Source organism: Lissotriton vulgaris, chromosome 8 (genome assembly GCF_964263255.1).
Source record: "Lissotriton vulgaris chromosome 8, aLisVul1.2, whole genome shotgun sequence".
In the NCBI taxonomy this organism is placed as follows: Eukaryota; Metazoa; Chordata; class Amphibia; order Caudata; family Salamandridae; genus Lissotriton; species Lissotriton vulgaris.
In genome coordinates, this window is record NC_141696.1 from 985482064 (window position 1) to 985505400 (window position 23337).

Sequence of the window (23337 nt, forward strand, 5' to 3'; positions counted from 1 at the left end):
CAGATGATGAAAACCACACTAGGTCCAAAGATAAATATTGACAATTATTATTCCTAAACATATACAATCACAGAGTCAAATATTATAACAGATGATCACAATGTTTGTGCTGCTTTCTGTACCGTGGGAATCAATTACCTTCAGTTAGTGGCTGCCTTCAATAAGCAGTTAGACAGTTAAGCTGACCTTCTCCATTCACAACAGAGACTCAAATGCCAACCCAAATGCAGTTACAAGGTTTGGTTCTACTAACCCAAAGAAGGTTCCTGTTTGTATCCCTCCCCTAGTTCCCTAGCCTGATGTCCACAGGTAATTTTACTTTGTACCCTCAGTCCGCTGTCATCATCTATCTGTCCAGATCCCATTACTACCACCCATGTGTTGATCGGTTCCCTGTGCGGTGTGCTGCTTTTGATGCGCCTTATTGCACCTGCTATGTAGTGTCCATACAATAAACTGTGTCTCCACTGTTGAAGATTTTGTAGTATAGATCCACCCGAGCTCATTCCCTCCACCAGTCTGTCCCATTTTTTATTTATATAGGAAGGATGAAACAATGAGTCAGCCTTTGCCAGCTTCAAAATTTGATCAGGTGCACATCTAAAAAACATAATCTCAGTGAATTTCTACTTCATCTGTTTAATAATTTCACTTTTAAGTCATATGGCAAAAATGCCTTTTTGTTTGTGCATCTTTTTATCATGTAGCGTGTTTCTTCATATGACACATCCTCACCTACAATATATGGAGGAATTGTGGCTGGGGCAACCATTTTTGGTACGGCTACACATCCCATCAGTGACAGTGTCAATTTTAGCAAAAATTCCACAGACCTTTTCAGGTTGGTAAACTCTCTGTCTCAATCTAACAATTGCTTCCGATCTTCAGAGTTTATCAGTACCCTATCTATTGGAATGAGTCAGATATCCAACACATAGGTATACATTTGTTATACATTATATTCTCTTTCACCCATCCTAACTGTGTTTCTACAGCATAAGGTTTCCCTCGCAAGAATGTTGCAACCACAGGCTTTAAAAAAATATATATCTTATTGTTTTCCATAATAATAGAAACAGTACTTCTTTGAGCAAATCCATTCTATTCTCCCCCAACAGGAGTTCCATGCAACTGCATATTTACTGCTGCAGCAATGCAGATCTTAGGCACTACAACTAGCAAATCTTAGTACTAGCCTTAATCTGTGTTTCTCATTTCATAGAACGTAAAAAGATGACAGGCTGAATACATAAGCAGAGATTTCAAATAACTGGATTTCAGTTTGCCCACAGAATTCTGCACCTGGAACAATAACTAAAATGCGGTTATTAGTTTGAGGAAGGAGCCCTTACCAACACAGTAAACCATGCTGGTTAGGTCAAAACACAATTCTGAAAGAATGTCTGCTCAGCCCTGTAATGTTATGCACGTTCTAGTTGCTGGGATGGGAGGAGTCTCGGGGTTGGGTGGAAGAGGAGGAGCAAGTACAGGAAAGGGGCAGTTAGAGTAGGGACAGGGACTGAGAAGGAGGTAATCAATGAAGCGCCTGTAAGAATAATATATTTGTCTGTCTTCCTTGGACCATTACATGACAACTGGCGACGAGGGTGGGATGGGAAAATAATCACCCTACACCCCAGAAGAAGCGTCCTGTCCCTGGGCACCACGAAGGAAAGAAATCGTGTTTGCAGGACACGTGTGCCCCGACGAAGCCGCCGCCTATAGCATTAGGCCAGCGGTGAATGAATCGCTCCACGATCAGATGATCGTGTAGAGCCCCTCCAGGACAGCGTGAGTGTAGCGCTGCCTTTCTGACACCCGACGCGATCCTTCGCGCCATACAAAAAATCGCAAGTGCTCCTGGGCGATTGCGCCAAAATAGAGGGAACTGAGAGCCCACCTCAGCCCTCCTAAAGTGCCCTGAAGGAGTGGGGAGCGCCCGGAGGAGCGAGGGACCCCCGAGGTGGCGCCGGAAGAAAGCGCCGATTTTACCGGCATCGGGTCTCACCCCTGATGCGTGAGGAACGGCACGCGGCTGCCGGGAGGAACCGGTGCTCGCCCCTGACCTATCTGGGTGGTGGAAGTGGCCTGGAAGTGAGCGCTGAGCTGCCTAATCCCTGCCGTGTGGAGAAGACATCCTCGGTGAGTGGTCGATGGAGCTGAGTGAGCTGCAGAATGAATGGAGCTTCAAACCTCGTGGGTGCTAGGTGGCGGCCATCTTAAAGTCAGGCGGCTACTAAGGACACCCCTATGAGATACATGAGCGGCCATCTTGAAGTCAGGCAGCTCCAGTGAAAAGGAAAAACAAGCATTGATAGATGAAAACAAGCTTTGGCAAATGCAAGTGAAAAAAAAGCACTGAAAAGGCAAAACAAGCATTGGAAAGCCAAAACAAGCATTGACACATGCAAACAAGCATTGGCAAATGCAAGTGAAGAAGAAAAGCACTGGAAAGACAAAAACAAGCATTGGAAAACAAAACAAGCATTGACAGATGCAAACCAGCATTAGTGACTGCAAGTGAAGAAGAAAGGAAACATAACAGTGAAAGAGCAACTGGTGCAGTGACAAGCATTGAACTCTAACAAAGTAAGAAGTAGTCAGAAGATCTGTGTGTTGTTGACGCATCAACTCAGCCATGTCAAATTCACCGACCCGGAATGGAGGTGGGGCAGCAGCGGCTGCAGCTGCCCCTGTCGCACCCATCGTCTCGCATCTACGCCCCCCGGAACCATTGACCCTGGTGGCGGAAGTATGGGTCCTCGGTGGCAGGAGTGGCTGGAGGAATTTGAGGATTACCTAGAAGGATCGAAAGTCACTGGAGATAGAGACAAACTCATTGCACTCCGTAATCTTGTTGGTAAAGAAATTGGGAAGGTGATAAAAGAGTTACCGAAAGCTGACAGAGGAATGTATGACAAAGCACGTGATGCTCTCAACAAAAAGTTTGTGCACAAGAGAAACGTAGACTATGAAAGGTACGTGTTCCATCAGGCGCGTCAGGACAAAGATGAAGTGATGGGCACTTTCATTGCACGAATGCGCGGACTATCACAATATTGCAATTTTGACACATTCTCAACAGAAGATGCCATCCGGCTAAAAGTCATTTACGGCTGTCATTCAGAGACCCTCCGCAGGAGGTTACTAAGGAAGAGCCACAATCTCGACGAGATTGAAGAAATGACAAGGGTCTATGACCAAGCGGAAGAACACGCAAAGACCATGGAAACCTGCAAGGGAGAAAGAAAAGAGCAAGCGTATTGGACTCAAAGCTCAGGAGACCAACGAAGATCAAGTGACCACCAGATAAGATCCCGGCCAGCGTCCCGACACACCCAACGGAGTCACCGACGCTATGGATCAAGAAGAGGAGAAAATAAATCGAGTTATGCCCGAAAGCCGGAACGCGCACGGAAGTGCTACAGATGTGGTTATGATTTTCCACACACAGACACCTGTCCAGCGGTGGGCCAACAATGCCGGAAATGTGGACGTATGAATCACTTTGAAGTTATGTGTGGTGTGTACAACAAGGAGAGAAGGAGTGAGACTAACAGATCTCGACAAGAAGGAAAGCGGCATCATGTGAAAGTCGTGCAAGATCGAGCACCGTCGTTGTCGGGCTCGTCACATTCCAGCCAAGAATCTCATAGGTCTCAATGGAACAGAAGATCACCGTCAAGAGGGTCAAGGTCAAAATCTCAAGAAACGACATACACTGATGAATACGTATGCATGGTGTCTGACCCGGATCAGCTAAAAAAATATCCTCCACTAGACATTGAAGTGGGGACTCATGCCACCAAGTTCGTACTTGATAGTGGGGCTTCGTTAAACTGCATGCCCGTGACGGAGTACAAGAAGATGAGACCACAGCCTGCACTGAGCCCTGCACATGTCAGGGTGTTTACCTGGATGGCGAAAAAGCCTCTTCCTTGTCTGGGCAAGTTTGCAACAACGCTCAAACATGAATCCACGGAAGTTTCAGCGTTCATCCACGTTATTGAAGGACCAGAGGCTGATTGCCTCCTCAGTTTGCCCACGGCTGAGAGGCTTAGACTAGTTGAAATACTCTACCGAGTACACGACAGCCCAGACATTGTACGGAAGTTCCCCAAACTGTTTAGCGGCCTAGGCAAGATGAACAAGTGCTTGATTCGCCTGCACATAAATGACCAAGTGCGCCCTGTTGCTCAGCACCCGAGACGAGTACCTTTCCACCTTCAGCAGGCGGTAGTGGACGAAATTCAGGAACTACTTCAGGCGGACATTATCGAAAAGACGGATGGTCCCACACCATGGGTGTCCCCAGTTGTAATTGTTCCAAAAAAGGGTACTCCGGAGAAAGTGAGGCTATGTGTGGACATGAGGCTTCCCAACACAGCCATAGAACGAGAGCGGCATCCAGGGCCTCACCTGAGCGACATTATAGCGGCACTAAATGGAGCCCGGGTATTCTCCAAGCTAGACCTCAACAAAGGATACCATCAGCTGGAGTTGCATGAAAGATTAATATATATAACAACTTTTGCAACCCATCTAGGCCTATTTCGATATAAAAGACTGAGTTTCGGGATCTCTTCCGCAGCGGAAATATTTCAAGAGGTGATACGCCAAACCATCCGACATATCCCGAATTCCCTAAACTACAGTGACGACATACTGGTTTATGGCTCAAACACACAAGAGCACGACAAAGCCCTGGATCGAGTGTGCCACGCTCTCCTGGAGGCGAATCTAACATTGAACAGAGACAAGTGTGAATTCCATCAGTCCACCCTCAAGTTTTTCGGTCACGTGTTCTCAGGGGCCGGAATGAAGCCTGACCCTGAGAAAGTCACTGCGCTCAACACCACCAAGAGCCCTCAAGATGTCAGTGATGTAAGATCCTTCCTGGGCATGGCCAGCTACTGCTCCCGATACATCAAAGACTACGCAACAATCAGTCATCCCCTTCGTGCCCTCACAAAGCAAGGACAACCATTTGTGTGGAGCTCTCAGTGTGAGCGGGCCTTCCAGGAAATCAAGCAAGCGGTGGAATCAGCGGACAATCTTGCTTATTTCAACACCAAAAGGAAGACGGAAATAACGGTGGATGCAAGTCCAGTGGGTCTGGGTGCCATTCTGGCTCAATATGATAGTGACACTGAGCGGCGTCACATCGTGGCGTACGCCAGTCGCAGCCTTTCTGACACTGAGAAGGCGTATTCTCAGCCCAAGAAAGAGAGCCTAGCGGTCGTGTGGGCCTGTGAACACTTTCATGTGTTCATCTTTGGCAAGCACTTCACCATGATCACGGATCACCAGGCCCTTGTCACCATCTTCGGCAACCCCAAAGCCAAAATGCCGCCCGCATCGAAAGATGGGGTCTGAGATTGCAGGAGTACACGTTCACGATCATTCACAAACCCGGGAAAGGTGAAAACCCGGCCGTCTACATGTCCAGACACCCCCAGGTCTCCCACGAATCACATCCTTCGATGGCTGAGGAATATATACATTTTGTGGTAGGGGTAGCTCGACCACCAGCAGTCCCATTGGAAGCAATCAAGGGTGCTACGGCGCAGGACAATATCCTTCAAAAGGTAGCGCGCCGACTATGCACCCATCGCTGGAGACATGAGAGTGAGGATGAAACGAGGGACCCCCAAATACGCCAAGAAATACAGGCGTTCCGACACGTTAGTGATGAACTGCCAACCACCTCAGAGGGACTCCTGCTGAGGGACCATCGGATCGTTATTCCCAGGCAGCTACGTCAAGGAGTAGTCAACTTGGCGCATGAAGGACATCGGGGAGTAGTTGCCACAAAGAGAGCTCTAAGAGAAAGAGTCTGGTTCCCGCAACTCGATCAAATGGTTGAACTCACCTTAAAAGATTGTCCCCAATGTCAGCTGGTGAAATCAGGGGAACCTCCAGCTCCGCTACAAATGACTCCACTGCCGGAAGGGGTGTGGCAAGAACTGGCCATGGACTTCTATGGACCACTCCAATCAGGCCAGCATGTGATAGCTATCATAGACGAATATTCAAGATTCCCGATAGCTCAGTTTGTTCATTCCACCAATGCATCCAGCACCATTGCTGTGTTGGATGAAGTCTTTGCTGCATGGGGTGTGCCCAAGGAACTCAAAACGGACAATGGTCCTCCTTTCAATAGCCATGAATTTGGTGAATTCGCGAAACATCTAAACTTCCGACATCGGAAGATCACACCGTTGTGGCCTCAAGCCAATGGCACCATTGAAAGGTTCATGGCCACCTTGAAAGAGACATTTCAGCAGGCCACGTTAGAAAAGAAAGATCTACAAGTGGCTCTGAACGAAGTATTGAGGGCGTATCGGACCACCCCGCATGCCACCACTGGAAAATGTCCTGCCACTCTGATGCTAGGGCGACCCATCAGGACAAGAATCCCGACGTGGGAAGGGGCCTTGGCACCAGTGTCCCCAACGCGCACTCATCAAGAAACAGCGAGGGCTGATCACGCCGAGAAGTCCAGGATGAAAATATATGCAGATGCAAGAAGACGGGCAAAGTCTCCCTCCTTTCAGACCGGAGATTGCGTAGTAGTCAAACAGGAGCAGACCAGGAAAATGGATTGCAGGTTCAAAGACGAACCTCTCACCGTCACTCAGCAGAAAGGCACCATGATCACTACCGAGTCTGAGCAGAGAAGTATCACTCGAAATGCGTCTCATTTTCAGAAGTGCACGCCAGGCATGAAGGAAACACTTGAAGGGGACACAGCTCCACAAGAGGCTGGTGGACTCAGTCAGCCAAGTCCAACCCCAAGACTTGACAGGCCACAGGAAAAGACGCCTGTAGAGGTTGGTCCACGTCTCCGACCACGAAGAGACATACTCAAGCCAAAGAGACTGATTGAAGTAATGGATTAAAGACAATATCTAACTCAAGTTGTTTTTTTTTTGTTAACAAAGGGGGAGATGTAATGTTATGCACGTTCTAGTTGCTGGGATGGGAGGAGTCTCGGGGTTGGGTGGAAGAGGAGGAGCAAGTACAGGAAAGGGGCAGTTAGAGTAGGGACAGGGACTGAGAAGGAGGTAATCAATAAAGCTCCTGTAAGAATAATATATTTGTCTGTCTTCCTTGGACCACGACATAACAAGCCCCTCTTAGCTATAGCAGGAGTAGCAAGTAATTCCCAGAGAAGTGAGTGCTGAGTTTCAATAGTACCAACACTTCCAAAGTAAAGTGTACATCACAGTAAAAATCCCAAACCAATTAAAAAAATGATGAATTGTTTCACAAGCAAAAAGATACCCAAAATCAACAAAATGGGGTAAGGGAATCCTCAGATATGAATATGTCAAGTGTCAGGGAAAAAGCACCAAGAAAAAGTCAATGTTCTCAGTTTACTGGCATCTAGGCACGATCTTGGACTGACCACGGTGGTGAAATGCTCAGATACAACACATGAGTCATCCTGGTCATAGTTTGTACCTCAGAGTGGGGCAAACCAGGATTTTGTAGCCACCAAGAGTGCTTCACCGGTCAGATAGATTTCCAGCCTTCCCCTAGTCCAAAGTTTTACCTTGGACTTAGTCACTTTCCTGGACATTGAAATCCTCTAGCACTGCAAATTTAGAAGCCGTAGATGGGCCGGGCTCCATGAGGCAGAATACCTTCATCACAAGGTCCCACTTAATCAGTTTTCAGTGTGGCAATAAGCTCCAAGTAGGACAGATCTGGATTTCTTGCCCAACATGGATTTAACCTCCCTGTACGCACTTCAGCTTCTTTTCCTGGTCCTCAGTAATTCAAAAAAAGGATACAACCCAACAGTTCAAAAGTTCTGGAAAAGTTCCTCCTTTTGCATCACACCTCTTCACCTTACTGTAAAATTACCCAGGAGCCCCTTTTTCAACATGGCAAAATCAAGTTGCCATTAGGCAGCTCTCTAGCCACTCCCCTAGTCAGATGAGCTCTCCTCCCACCTGAGATGTCAAATCTTGATTTTCCTTCTACTGAAAATGGAGCCTGGTTGTCCACGGGTTTTCTGGAAATGAGAAGGAGAAGCCCTCCCTGACCTCTTCAATTCAAAAGGGGTAGTGCATTGTCTTCTGAGCCAGAGGGGTTTTCTCTCTCGGCTACAAAAGGTGTTCTAGCTCTGAATTTGTGATGAGTTTCAAAATTGGATTGAACCCAGCTGTAGCACTGGCAGCCTAAAGTACATTTATCAAGTAACTTTTCTGCTTATGTTATCAAAAATCTGATTTCATTATTACTTAAAACGTTTGTATTCTTTTCCTAGCATAGATAGTGCATTAAGAGTTTAATCCCATCTGAGTTTAGGAAAAGGTGTACAAGATATAAATAGTGAAATAGCTTTTGGCTTTTAGTTCAATTTAAGAGCACAATAATCTCCAATGTGTAGTGTGCCCTAGCTTTATCTATAAGTAGAATGCCCTTTAAGATTACAAGGTACGTTTTAGGGATTGTTTATGAATATTTATAAGTAGGCTTTTCCTACAAGGTAAATGCATTTTTCCTACCACATGTGACTGCAGTACATTTAACCTGAAGGCAGGCCAGTGCACAGTAGTTCTCCTGGCAAACATATATTTTTCATATATGTGAGTGGTGTAATTTTACAGTGCAGCCCACTTATGCAATGTCACTTTCCATGTCATAGATGCACTATAGGCAGCATTCACAATGGCCTTTTTGGGAGGTTAAATAGGCCAAATAGGGAGTTCCAAAGTACAACAAATATTTCAGAAGGGAAGTACAGGCACTTTGCTACTAAGTAGCAGTTTAACCCCTCCCCTGCTGATGATGGAACCGCTCCGTCATCAGCTACGGTTGGGCTGTGCTGATGACGGAACGGTTCCGTCATGGCCCGGCCGCCGCGCCTGCGCGGCGCTGATTTCACACCTGCGCGGCAGTTGTATTGAGCGGGGCGGGTCATGACGGAACCGCTCTGTCACCAGCACAGCTCAACCGCGGCTGTTGACGGAGCGGTTCTGTCACCAGCATGCGGCCGCTGCGCGGCCGCCCCGCCCCTCTAGCGCTGCGGCAGAATAGCCGCCGCAGCGAAAGGGTTAAAAGAGCACAGAATTCTAATCCCAGCAAATCCAGACAAGCCAAAAATTGTGAGACCACAACAAACACTGGGTTTTTTTGTACAATAACCCACTACACTATCACACCAGAAGTAGTGTTTTTGGACCACCACCGAAAGGCCGTCGGTGGCGGTGCGCCCGACATCAAGAGCAGTGGTCCGACCGGATTATGATGACGGCAGACTGAGCTCAGTGGGTGAGTGGGTGGAAAGACCACCAACTCTGACAGGCTCAAGGAGCTCGTCGGAGCACTGGATGGAGCCTAATCCCTTCAATGGAGGTGGTGCCTGTGGAGGCAACGCCATAGGGACTAAGATGTCAGTTTCCGGCAGCCTTTTCATGGTGGTACGGCTGCCATGGAAAGGCTGTCTGAAAGGCACTTAGAGGGCACCTAGCAGGGCTCCTGTCCCCCGTAGGTCTCCACTGTGTGGCCAGGAGGGGCACATGTGGTGACCTTCAAACATCCATGCCTCGTGTGCTAGGCACCATGATTTCCAAATGCTTTTTAGTATTGCAGCTTGTGCAGCAGCCCTTTTCCTGTGCCTCTGCACAAGGCGCAATAGTAAAAAGCATTGTACGACTGCCTGCACAGCGGTCGTATCGTAATTGGGTTGTCAGGACCGCCGACTCCGTGTTGGATGGTCTTGTGCCCATCGTAAAGAGGCCCTTTATTTCTCATTAAAGGATTAGTAAAGTTCTTTCTTTATTTTTGGTCTTTATTTAGTTAGTTCATCAAACATGCATGTTTACAGAAAACTCATCAAATGAAATGGTTAAAACAAAGCATCAAATAATAAGATTGCAATGAACGAGTTCCATAAAGGAGTAAGTTCCCTCTTCTATACATCAGGTTCAGGGTTTTAGAATCTAAGAACCCATAAAGAGTTTGAATTCAACGGAAAAGAGTGAAATCAAAGGAGCATAGAGCATAGAGTTAAGTTACAGTAGCAGAACTCCACAGCATACAATTGCAGTAGCAAGCTGTCAAACCACATAGCAAAGAGAGTCTAAGGGAACACAGCAGTAGCAGTAGCCACAACCGTCAAGAGTTCAGCCAAGGGAAAAAGAAAAGCTGGCGAGTCTAGCCAGGAGCACTCACTAGCATAAAAGTCAAGAAAAACATAAAATCATTGTAGCAGGCTTCTTCATCCATGAGCCAATCCGGAGACAGAGCTCTTCTGCCAGCAGGTTCAATTCCCCCGTTCCCACAGAAATGCATATGGATTAAACTTTTATGGTATGGGTAGCTACAGATAGTCTTGTGCAATGAGATTATGAAAGTCTTTAAACACAGATCAACCTTCCACATATACATTTATTTCACTGCGAGAACAATGAACTACTAACTGAAAGGCAAAATCACTGCTAGGTAATGATTCTTTTAGTCTATGAATCAATCATTATTGTTTAAATGCACAAATTATTCTATTTAAGCTTTGCATGAAACATAGGAGAGAGGAGAAAGTTCATGACATTCAAGAATAAAAATGTTGCTTAATAAAGTAATACATTTTGTTAAAGGTAAAGATTCTGCAAATATGACAACATTTCTGACCTGACTGAGAAGGACTGGGTCCATATCACTTGAACACTTGAACCCAGAGTGACTCCAAGGGCTTGTTGACTTGCCTCCTGATTGAAGTCTCTTGGACATAAGAGACTTCCAACTCACCTGCCTCAGAACCTGGACTCTGCCATCTGTGAGTCTGACCGTCGTATCTCCTCCACTGCAGACTCATCGCCACTGTTGTGTGGATCAGCACTGACGCATTGCCGCTGCATGGTGCATCATTGCCTTTGCGAAGCTTTGAACTGACGCATTGCTTTCCTTGTGTGGACAATCGTTGACACATCTGCACCCTGCATCTCATCTTCGCCTGGGCCCTGTATCCAACCCGTACTCAATCCCCGTTGACCTGAACTTTTTAATTTGACCCAGTCTAGTTCATCCAAATAGCCCCGGTTGGCAATTATGCTTTCAAACACTGCATTTCAGTTTATTGTTCAAAAATTGTTAACTCAAGTTCTACTTATTGGATTTTTGTTGTTTTGGTCTTGTTATGTCCACTAAATGAAGTTCTATTTTACTAACCAGCTGTGGTATCTTTTTGCGTGGTGGTTTCACAGTTTTATTGTTTAAAGTGTTGCACAAACACTTTACACATTGCCTCTTAAGTTAAGCTTAACTACTCTGTGCCAAGCTACTAGAGGGTGAGCAAAGGTAAATTTAGGGTGTGTTTGCGACTTACTGTGGCTAGGATTGTGGTTCCCGCTTTGACAAGGTGTATGCCTCTGCCAACCATAAACCCAATTTCCTATCACATGGCTAATTAATAAAAGAGCAAAAAAAGGAACTAAGCACCTGGTTCAAACATGATCTTTAAAATATTTTTGGGACATAGCCAAACGGTGGATTATTTTCCTGAAAGGCATTTTTGTGCCATCTCTCTTGACACAATCATTTCTTTATTTCTTTCACAACAGCTCAGTAGAACTAATTTACAAACATGCATTGGTAAAGTCAATACATAAAGTCTCATAAGTATAGTGCAGCTTGATCCTTTGGTACAGTAAGCACACAGCCCATGTCTGGCATGCCCTTGCACTTGAGGAAAACAAAAGGTGATAGGTGGATTGCTTGAATTAATTTCAGCCACTGGTAATTACGCGGGCCACAGACCAACACATTATTGTTTTGCCAACCATGCTGAGCTGCACCCTACTAACAAGGCCTAAATAGGCTGAAGCTGGTCTGGGGTTGCATCTGTTCCAGTTCAGAGTGGACTTGGCATGGCATTGTGTGCTGGGCTGTTCCTATTAGAGCATAACCATGAATTATTTGACTATAGCTAGTTCCAGTCTGAGGTGGGATGGAGGGCATAAAACTGATGGCCTGGAGTGAGAACCAAACAATTGCCAGTGGTTGTGGTTAATACAAACATTCAAACAGTTCCCTTTTAGCTGAAGTATCTGCAACTAGAGTCCCTTGAGTCAGACACAAATCTTTTTTGTAGCAGTCTCCGATATCTTTGGCCATTACTAGCGGTCTCTCTAGTCAGATATAAGAGCTGTCTGTAGAAGGATGTAATCTTATAGGCCATTACAAGCAGGGTGCAGGGTACTGCATCCCGCTTGCTTTAGCAGGGTGAAGTACCTTAGGCTGTAACAAAAGTCTCATATTCGTCTTATAAGAATCCAGGTTTCTTTCCACAATGAAGAAGAGGAAATAGATATCCATTGCAGAGTAGACACTCCAGGGTAAATTTCTATAATAGTAAGAATTCATCCTCCTTCTTTACTTTCAGCAGGTCGAACAGCTCTTTTCTTAAACAATTGATCTTTTCTTTCCTCAGACCCTTGCATTCCCAAGTCAACTTCAGGATATCTGATAGAAATCTATTCCATGCCAGTCTAACAGATTTTTCCAAACACCTTCCATCTATCGCAAACAGATTCTCTATTAATTAATCGAGAAGGACCTTCTTACCAAAGGAGCAATAGAACAAACAGTTATACATTCCCCAAAGTTTCATAAGCAATTTATTCTGAGTCAAAAATAAAAATAAAAGTTATGACCTGTCATCCACCTCAAACATTTAAGCTCCTTTGTTTATACAGTCACTTCAAGATTTAAACTATTCAACATTTAAGAGACTATCTGCAATCAGATTGGTTGACATGGTTAGATCGCAAAGATTCTTATCTAATGATACCCATTTATACATAACACAGAATATAGCTTCAATTTAATTGGTCAGCTATAACCTATGAGTTCACATTTCTTCCCTTTGGTCTTTCTTCAGCACCTGTCAAGCTCCTACCAATATTTCTGCAGGAACAACATGCACAATGGAAAAATTCCACCGTCCCTTATCCTTCAATGGTGTCCAACAACGTCAAAGCACAATGGTAAATCAAGAGAAGGGTGGAAGGGAAAAAGAGAAACAATGTCCCATGATGTCCCCTTGTCAGATGTTCGTTCAGGCAACCAGGAAAATTTCAACATGAGGCAACAAGGAAGAAAGTGAGTCCTGGCAATAAATTCTAAGAGTTTATGCAGAGGACAAAAAGGCTGTGATATAAGTACCTGAATGTTTCCCCTTTTCCATTGATAAAATACTAATCCAAATATTATATTGTGGTGTTTATTGGCATAAATAACAATATCAGTGACTTAATGCCCACAACAACTCTGGTAGCAGTAAAAACAAGCATTTACAATGCAACGGTTTTGCCTTTGGAGAAGTTACAGCTATTGGCATTGTAAATGACAAAATTTGTATTTATGTGTTGGTTTTGAAAACAGATAAATAAATGGCATTGTCATTTACATTGCCAATAGCTTAATCTCTCGCAAATGTGAGAACTATTGTACCCTACGGACGAGCTCAGCAGACAGCAATTACTACCACCCACACACACTCCCAGAGCCACACACACACCCAGAGCCAGCCACATTCACCCAGAGCCAGCCACACACACCCAGAGCCAGCCACACACACCCAGAGCCAGCCACACCCACCCAGAGCCAGCCACACCCAGAGCCCCCCCACACCCAGAGCCCCCCACACCCAGAGCCCCCCCACACCCAGAGCCCCCCCCACACACACAAACAGAGCAGTCACATACACACACCCACTGGAGCAGTCACACACACACACACACACACACTGGAGCAGTCACATACACACACACACACTGGAGCAGTCGCATACACACACACACACTGGAGCAGTCGCATACACACACACTGGAGCAGTCACAAACACACACACACATTCTGGAGCAGTCACATATACACACACACACTCTGGAGCAGTCACATACACACACACACACACTGGAGCAGTCACATACACACACACACACACACACTGGAGCAGTCACATACACACACACACACTGGAGCAGTCCCATACACACACACACACTGGAGCAGTCGGATACACACACACTGGAGCAGTCACAAACACACACACACATTCTGGAGCAGTCACATATACACACACACACTCTGGAGCAGTCACATACACACACACACACACTGGAGCAGTCACATACACACACACTGGAGCAGTCACACACGCACACACTCGGGATCCCTCATGTGTAGACAGCGGATGAGATCGTTGGTGTTTTCAAATATAGAAGAACAGGCAAGGAACATACAAGAACTAAGAATATTGTGTTCATTTGTCCAAGTTCTATTCCTATAAAAAATAACTGCCAAGAAAATAGTCAGAGGACTCAATATGGGAGATGGGCTTTAACAGCGAGGTTCTTCACGATCACCCTTCTTGAAATATGTATGATTAATTAGGTGGACCAAGAGGGAGACAGATGAAAAGTATTCAATCACACTGGAACAACAATAAAATTTAGCATGGAAAGAACCATGAAACTTCTTCTTGACGTACCTGAACTAACCAGCGCCTTAAGACAAATCCCTTGTCTCGCTATTTAGGTTATTCTCTCATCATCTCTCCGTGTAGCCTACTGGACCAGGAGCAAACTAATCCAATTTGTATTTCTCTTACTAACAATTGGACCTATCCTGTTTTCACCTTGCTATCTGTGACCATGCCCTCCCTCAATCCTCCACATATCCCCTTCCATTACCTGGCTTCCCTCTTCCACCTGAACAGCATTTTCCCTTATCTGTCCTAAATTGTCCTTAATGCCTCATATACAGACCTTATATTGTGCTGGTACTCTCGTCACAGAAAGTGCAGGTTATGTCTCAGAAGTGGGGAAATGTTATTTGCAATAATCACGACTTGATACTTGCACAGCACAAAGGTACCATTGCATCCAAGCAATGTGAAATGGGTGCGCGTGGGAAAGGGTATTTGGTTACACAGCAAGTACACAAAGCTTGATTAAATGGAGAAAGGCACACAGTAAGAACTGGGGGGGGGGGGGGAGCAAACCTTGCACAGACAGATTTTCATATCAAGAACACTTTCAGAAAAAGGATCAACAAACACTACGTTCTCCTTCTGCAGGAATGTCACTAAATCCAAAAGGGAACATGTCACTGATAATCGGGTTTCAGTGCTGAAATGGAATCGTAGAAGTGCATGAAATCAGTGGCGTTAAATGATGGGACCCACCTGACAATGTGAAGATGGCCTCCTTAGTCTGTCGTATCTCACAGATTTTCAGTGGTCTTGGGGCTGAACGAGGGTCCCCTGGGTAGTTGAGGAGCCCCAGCACCGCATGAGCCTGTGTGTTACACCCCTGCACGTACTCACTCGATAACCCCTTGTCAGGGATAGTAAGCGCTATACAAATACAATTACAATAAAAGGTTGCACAAGTGTCGGGGAGTGGTTGTAGCCCCCATTTCAAAGTGAAGACGTAGGGGTACTTAATCACCATTTGACAGAACATACCCACTTTAAGCACTGCCGGTATTACAATAGTTTGGGAGCAATGGGTCGGATTAAGCACCCTGGGTAAAAGAGGGCAAAGTGCGTTTTTTTGTACCAAGGCTAGATCACAGAAGACTGGCTTCTCAGAGGGTTGCTTGTGCACTGTCGGCCCGTGCTTGACTGGAGGGGGCTTATCTACCATAAATGCTACAGAGGGTACCGTGGGTGTGGTCATGGGGCGGGTGCGGAGCACATCCACAGTGTTAATATTTACCTAAGGAGGTAAGAGGTCATTGTGAGGACTCAGACGGGAGTAACACAGACCAGCTTGTGGCTCAAGAGAGTCCCCAACCCGTCTTGGACAAAACGACTATTCCAGGCGGGCCATTCAGCCCCAGACCAATTAATGTGGAAGACTTGAGGGGCCCGCATATCACTCGGGGGAGGGGACACCATTGTGCGTTTCGCCTCTGGAAGCTGGCGTCATTAAGTCCATGTCGAGGGCCTTAAGGTGCCCTTCGGTCTGCATTGGGAGATTGCTCAAGGGACGGGTGATTAAGGCAATCTAAAATGGGGAAAGCAGATGGGTCAGAGTTACACAACACCACACTGCGATAGAGGCTCAATGTGGGGGTGTTATGAAAGGCTAGATTTCCAGATCAGTATAGACAGCAGGCAATGGCTTTACACGTTGTGGGGGTGCACGTGCAACTGTGAGGATCAAGGGAACATACAGATTGAGGAAGTGGGTGGAAAGTAAACGGTGGGTGGGCTAACAGGCACCCGAGGGCGGTGGGGAGACTGGCCAGCGAGGGTATCATGAGAACTGTACATAATGTGGGTCGAGACATGGGTCACTGAAACTGAGGGTGAGTGCCAGTGGACGCCACTTCACTTTGAGGGCGACGTCTAGCGTAGAGGGACAGTGTACGACCTACTGGTACCGGAAGCTGGGGCTCAGGAGGGGTCACACCCAGGCAGCACTTACCGCAGGTAGCTGCCGCTCGGGTGCTGATTGTAGTGTTCAGGCTGCGTGTGCCAAAACAGCATTTTCGTAGGCTGCTGCCGACGAGGTGGTGGGGGAGACGCCCGGGGGCCGGCGACCTACCGACGATGCTGGCAGCGGCGGTCCCCCACCTGGCTGCAGCGGCCGCGGCGCGGTGCATCTGGGCAGGCGGTCGGAGCCCTACAGCCAGCGCCTCTTCTTCGCGGCTGCGGCTGGCCGGCCACCCGCCTCAGTTATTTCCCAGTCCAGCCCTGCCGGCCTCGCAGCCCTTCCCCGTGACGTCACAACACCTCCGCCCCGCACGAGTCCTTCCGACTCCTTCCATTGGTTTCTGAAACTGTACTTTTTTGTTATGTCACGCTCCGCCCACTCGTTCCCTTTGCCAAGGAGTTGCTGTGTGATGTCACATTAAAACCGCACACTATTTCATACGTTTGGCAACGTCGTAGCCCTTTGCCGCCGAAGTATCTCTGTTAGTGACGTCGTCCTAAATATGGTCTCTACGGTCCCCTGAACTGCCAAAGAACGGTTTTACACTGCTTCACAAGCCCTTGCTTCCGGTTGTGCTCCGGAAGTGTTGTGGTGACATCACGATATGGAAAAGGAGAAGCTGTTCTGGTCAGCAGTCCCAGTTCAATATCGCGCAACAACGTGCCAAGGAATAACCCTACCTGTGACCCCTCAGGATTTAGCTGCGATTTCAGGGAACTGTTTTCCAGTGGCCCCTCTCTCATATTTCGGTATTCCTCGCCAGCTCTGCCAGTCAAGCCATTGCAGCTAACAAGCTGCAGAGGAGACAGAGTGTGGAGGAGCGGTGAGTAGTGCCACGGCCCGGGGAGGAGGAGAGGCGAGGTGAGCAGCTGTGGGTGCCGGGAGTGGTGTGGCTCCGTGATGACAACTATCACAACCATGCTTACGACCAGGGCGCGAGGCGGCGTTCTAGACCCGACAGTTTGAGGCAGCGGGTCACAGGTTAAACATGCGCGCACATACAGCTGACAGCCAATAATAAATAAACAAGCCTAGCCAACTACAAATCCTCCTGTTGTCGTTTTTTCCCCTCTCGGAACGCAGATAAGCTCCAGACGGCAACAAGTCAGGTCCCGGGCCTGCAGCCAATCACAGCGCGGCCCGGGAAATGACGTCACGGGGGTGTCCCAGGCCGGCAGATTCGGGGGCGTGTTTTTCGTGCTCTCCCCTTCCCATTGGCTGGAAGGTAAAATTCCAGCCAATGGGAAGAGGAGAGGGCGTGACTTAAAAAAAGACACGGAAACGCCCCCGAATCGCGTTTTCACCAGAAAGCGTGATTGACAGCCTCTGTCTCCCAATGGCTAGCCTCCATTTATGGAGCTAGCCAATGGAAGAAGGGGAGTGTTCAAGTTCCCCATAGTGTAAACCAAAGCTTTCGCCCTGGGCGTAGCACCTGCGGTGCTACAGCCAGGTCGAAACCTAAAAAGAAAGGGTGTAAAACACTCACTGAATCTAGAACTGACTATTCACAAAAGAAATCTAGAATCGGACAACACATTTCTCCTTGGGTTAGCCTTGTGCTACCTTTCTTCTGGACAATAACATAAATATACTTCTTATTATCAGGAACACAAAACAAATAACAGAAGAAAGTAGATCCCCAAAGACGGAGAAGACCGCAGAGATAAGTATTATTATTCATATATGGCCTGATATCGTAGCCAAAATAATGTGCATAAACTTCTTTTGACAGTTGTTCTTTTCTTTTTCTTTATGCTTTAACAGTTCCCAGAAGCCACTGTGCCCCAGCAATCCAAGTCCTTTCAAGGGGTGGGGGGAAGAAGTCAAGGACGCTGCTGCAAGCCCCAACACCTATATAGCAATACAGGGTGTGGCTCTTAAAGTTCAGAACATTTTTATTAAAGGAATTGTAAACAAAGGAAGCACAATAGGTCAGTGAAGATGATACAGAAGCTTAGATACTGATACAAGTGAAATATGCAATAATGGCAAAAACAACAATAGTCGTAATATCAGTTAAAAAGTATAAAGAAAAGGGGAAAGAGGAGGGCAGGGGGAAAATAGGGATCACAACTGAAATTGGGCAGTAGTTATAAGTATGGCTAATGAATTATAAAAAGGAAAACAGTATACCATCAAGAATTAAAACAGTACTATGAAATATATACTTTGAAACATGCACGAGAATATTAGAAGTAAAAAGCATATGGAACAAACAGGATGAAATCATGGAGGTTTAGGAACTTCCTGCTGCAGAGGAGAGAGAGCCATAGAACGTCTGGCACTATCATCAAAGAAAAACGTAACTGGCTCCCACAATGCCTTTCTTTTTGCAGGGTGTGGTACTTAATCAGTAAGACTGAGCCCTTTTAACCATGAAAACAAACCAAATGCCAGTACTGATAAACGTTTCTAAATCTTAATTACCTGGCGCAAGATAAATCAATCAATACAATCATATGCTACTCAATAGCTTTTACTTCAATAGCACCTGTGTTTTCATAAAAAACAACTTTTTTTTAAATGACCACGACAAAAATGCAGAAAAAAGAAGAAGAAAGGATAATTTTCCAACAAAGTCACGCAATCATTTCACTCCCAGTCACACTGATTCATTCATACCACAGTCCTCATTCACCCAAAACTATCAGCCTACACACAACAATATGTCCGCACCTTGGGCCCCTGGATTTAATCTAAAGCTAATAGGCCCATATGGAGAAACCAAAGAAAGCAGTGGTTGATATCCTGATTGGTTGTGCACCCAGTTTCCTCATAAAATATTCACAATTTTAGAAAACAATTTGCTACATGTGCACAACACGACCATATAAATTTTACAAAAACAATTGTTTAGTGAAAAATAGGGGTCTACGCGTTTCGAACTCACATATTTCCGGGGTTCACATCAGGACCAAAATACACAATTTAGTTCTCGCCAGAACCAGTCATGTCCAATTTAAGATCCCTGGGAATATGAACTATAATTAATATGGACAGTATCTTGATCATATCTCAGGAGGAAATGGAAGCATTGAGTCATCTACAAACAACAATTTCCCTTCTAGAAAGTTTAGGAATTGTCATCAATGAAGGAAAATCCATTCTGAAACTTGTCCAATCATTAGAATTCCTAGGCTTCACAGTGAATACCATATCTTGCACACTTCACTTTCCAGATTCAAAAGTTCTGAAAATAAGAAAAGAACTCTCACATTTTCTACCTCCATCTCAAATCTCCCTTCTACATCCAGCCAGAATTGTAGAGCTACTTTCCATATCAATTCAAGCGGTATTTCCATGACTGCTCCATTACAGAGTGATGAAAAGGCTAAACGAAAACCAAATAAACAAAGGGTTAAGTTATTTTTACCTAATCCTTTGGATTTTGAAATGAAAGAAGAGGATCTTTATTGGCTAGATCCTTTAAATGTTAGAATTGGAAGAACTATTTTCAACTCCATACCAGACCGTCTCTTAGAATCAGATGCAAGTACATCTGGTTGGGGAGGTTGTTGCCGAGAATACTCAACCGGAGGAAAGTGGTCAGCAAAGGAGTTGGTTCTACATATAAATAGTTTTGAGCTTCAGGAAGGTTCCTGTGCTGTCCAAATGTTTACAAAAAATCACCTAAAATGTTCAGTCCATCTTTGAATGGACACTTTCACTGCAGTCAAATATATAGATTATCTGGGAGGTGCTTGATAAAATATTCTAGCCACTTCACCCAAGCAATTCTGGAATTTTGCCTGTCTCACCAGATCTCTGTCAGGGCAGAGTATCCACCAGGTAATCTAAGCAAAATTACAGAATAAAATTATCACCATTTGGGGTACTTTATTCATCGATCTGTTTTTATCATGAGACAACAACCACCTTCCTCACTTCTTCAGTTGCAGACCGGATCTGTTGGCCACTGCAACGGATGCTTTTCTTCAAAATTGGAACACAGGTCTCCCTTATGCTTTTTTTTCTTTTGTCCTGAACAAAAACAGAAGAGAACAAATATCTTTAGTAATAATACTCCTGTTCTGGCTTCCTAGATATGGTTCCCGGATCTTCTTCAGATGTCAGTAGACTTTCCTCATCTGTTCACAGATGTCAGTTATCTCCTCCTCAATTATCTCAAACAACCTCCCAATCTTGTTTTATCAGGCCATCTGCATTCAATGGCATTGAAAATATCAGGCATAATTTCTTTGCAGGAGGCAATTCACAGGACTCTGTCAACTTAATCAATTCTGCATGGACACCAGGAACAAATAAAGTCTATAAGGCTTGGACAGCTTGGAATCACTGGTGTCTGGAATCAAATTCCCATACCATTTCTTCAGATATTACCACAATAGCACATTTTTTGAATTCATTAGCCTTTTCAGGGAAATGTTACAGGACTTTCAACAGTCACAGATCACAATTTCTTTGAACCATGAATTCACAAATAACAAACCTGCCGGAGAACATTGTATAATTTTTAGATTACTTTGTAGAATTAGGATGAGCATTCCTTCTTTTTCCAAATATTCTTTTCTTTGGGATGTGAATATTATATTACAATTTCTTCAAAAATGTTCAGATAATGTTTCATTGTTGCTCAAAAAACTATACGCAAAATTAACAATGTTGTTATGTTTAATTTCTTGTAAGAGTCTCAGATGTAAGAGCTTTAGATCTTTCGGGTAGGCAGGATACTCCTACTGTAGTCTTTTTCTCTATCTTTAGAAGAGAAAAGACCCTCTCGTTTTTGATGGAGTATCTCTCTTTCCTGTTACATCCACAATTATGTGTAGTTCGCTGTTTAAAGGAATATGAAGACAGAACAGCAGTGTTAAGATGCCCTGCAGTGTCTTGCATACTAATTTCTTATGTTAAACCTCATGCCCCTTTTTCTTCTGCCACCTTAGCTCGATGGGACAAATGGATTATATCGCAAGCTGGTATTGATATTTCTCACTTTGGTGCTCATTCCATTAGAGGTAATAGGAAATCTAAAGCTTATGTGGGTGCCAGAATAAAGGATATGTTTTGAGCGGCTGTTTGCTCTTTATCTTCTACCTTCAAAACCTTTTATCATAAACCTATTTGCCATGTTTAATTTCTAGTAATTAATCTTCTGTGAAATAGCATAATATGAAGCCTTCAGTCCTGCCATTAAGTCTGGATTTTCCAAGTAAACTTGAGTGTTTGCGTACTTTGGTTCATTTCCACTCCTGTTACAACTTTAATAGACTTTTGTTGCACCAAGAAACAGGAAGGACTAAGACAATGCCTTCTCTATATAACATTTGAGAACCTTTATTTTGTAATTTTGTAGTTTTTTCCCATGGCATCATGATATTGCATAGTTTTTTCATGTGTTTGTTCAATAATATCGCTTTTCTTCCCTGGCTTCTGTGAGTAATAAAGAAGGGAAGTGAAGCATAATGTTCGCCCCCGTATCCTTAATACAATTAAGAGTTTCCATCGTTATTACTTGGAAAATGCAGATTCCTCTCAGAGGGGGTTACTCTTTTTATCTTCAGCTTGGTCTCCTGGTGTTGTTCCTAATGCCTCATAGCCAGGTTCACAGCAGTACCAGCCCTTTGCTGCGCTGCATGAAAGGGCTTGAATGCACTCAATTTACCATTTTATGCACATTCCTGTCCTTTACAAGTGTTTGTGCACTTTTGGCTGCCTAGTGTCAATGCAGGCACCCTTGCGTCATGTTGCAAGGGTGCCTGCGTTGAAGGCAGGATTGTTTTTGTGCAAGAAGGGGCCCCTTCAAGCACAACGCGATCCTCATATGCATTTTCCTCTTTCTAATTGTGCTGTAGAATGCAGCACACTTAGAAAAGGAAACAATGAAGAGAACTAAAGATATTTCTCCTTGTTGCGCCTCTGGTGGCAAGGCACACAATTCTGATGCATTCCCAGGTCTACCGATGTTGGTAAGTCTGGGAATGAGTCAGAATGCATGGCAACACCCACACTCCACCTATGGCATGCCTCCCTGCTGCAGAGTAAAGCAGGGCAGCAATTAGTGCTGCCCTGCGTTACTCTAAATTTTTCAATCCACTACTTGTGTAGCTTGATAAATCTCATTAAGGTTTTGCGTCACCCTTGCGTCCCCTTGAACGGCACAAGGACAGCACAAAATCTTGATAAATATGCCCCTAAATGTGCAGGAGATTGGTGCTTTGATTGCACCAGTCATGTAGGCTCTGCTCTGTGGTAGGCTCAGGAGGTCACTGTCCTGTTCACCTTCTATGGGCCCTTACCAGACTCTGACACCAATGCTAGAGAACTGCCGCTCAAAGGCCCCATCCACTACCACAGGTCCCAATTGCTGCTCTCAGAAAGCTTGCAGTCCTCAGAGAGATGTTACTTACAAGGCCCAACTGTTAGAAATGGGGGTCGCTAGTGTGCAAGGACGTGCACCTTTGTCCAAATAGGGACCCTTCTTTTTAGTCAGGATAATGGAGTTAACCCATGCTCACCCCCTTGGTAGCTTGGCACGAGCAATCAGGCTTATCTTGGAGGCAGTGTGTAAAGCATTTGCACATAAACAACAGTAATACTGTGTAAGCACTACAAAACGACACCAAACCAGTGTAGAAAAATATCCAATATTTTGATATACTTAAGACAAGACCAAAAACGATAAAAATCCACAATACAGTACTTAAAAGTCTTCGGTTATCAAAATAACCTTGAAACACAGTTCCTTGATGTCGATAGATCGGCATCGTGAGGAAACAAATCCAAACATTTCTGGCTGACCGCGGCGTCTCGGGCCAGCTACTGTGTCGGGAAGACCCACAAACAGGACCTTTTAGAAATGCAGGTCGTCGGCGACCTCTCGTTGAGCTTCCGAAAGAACGGCGCCCGCAGGCATTGG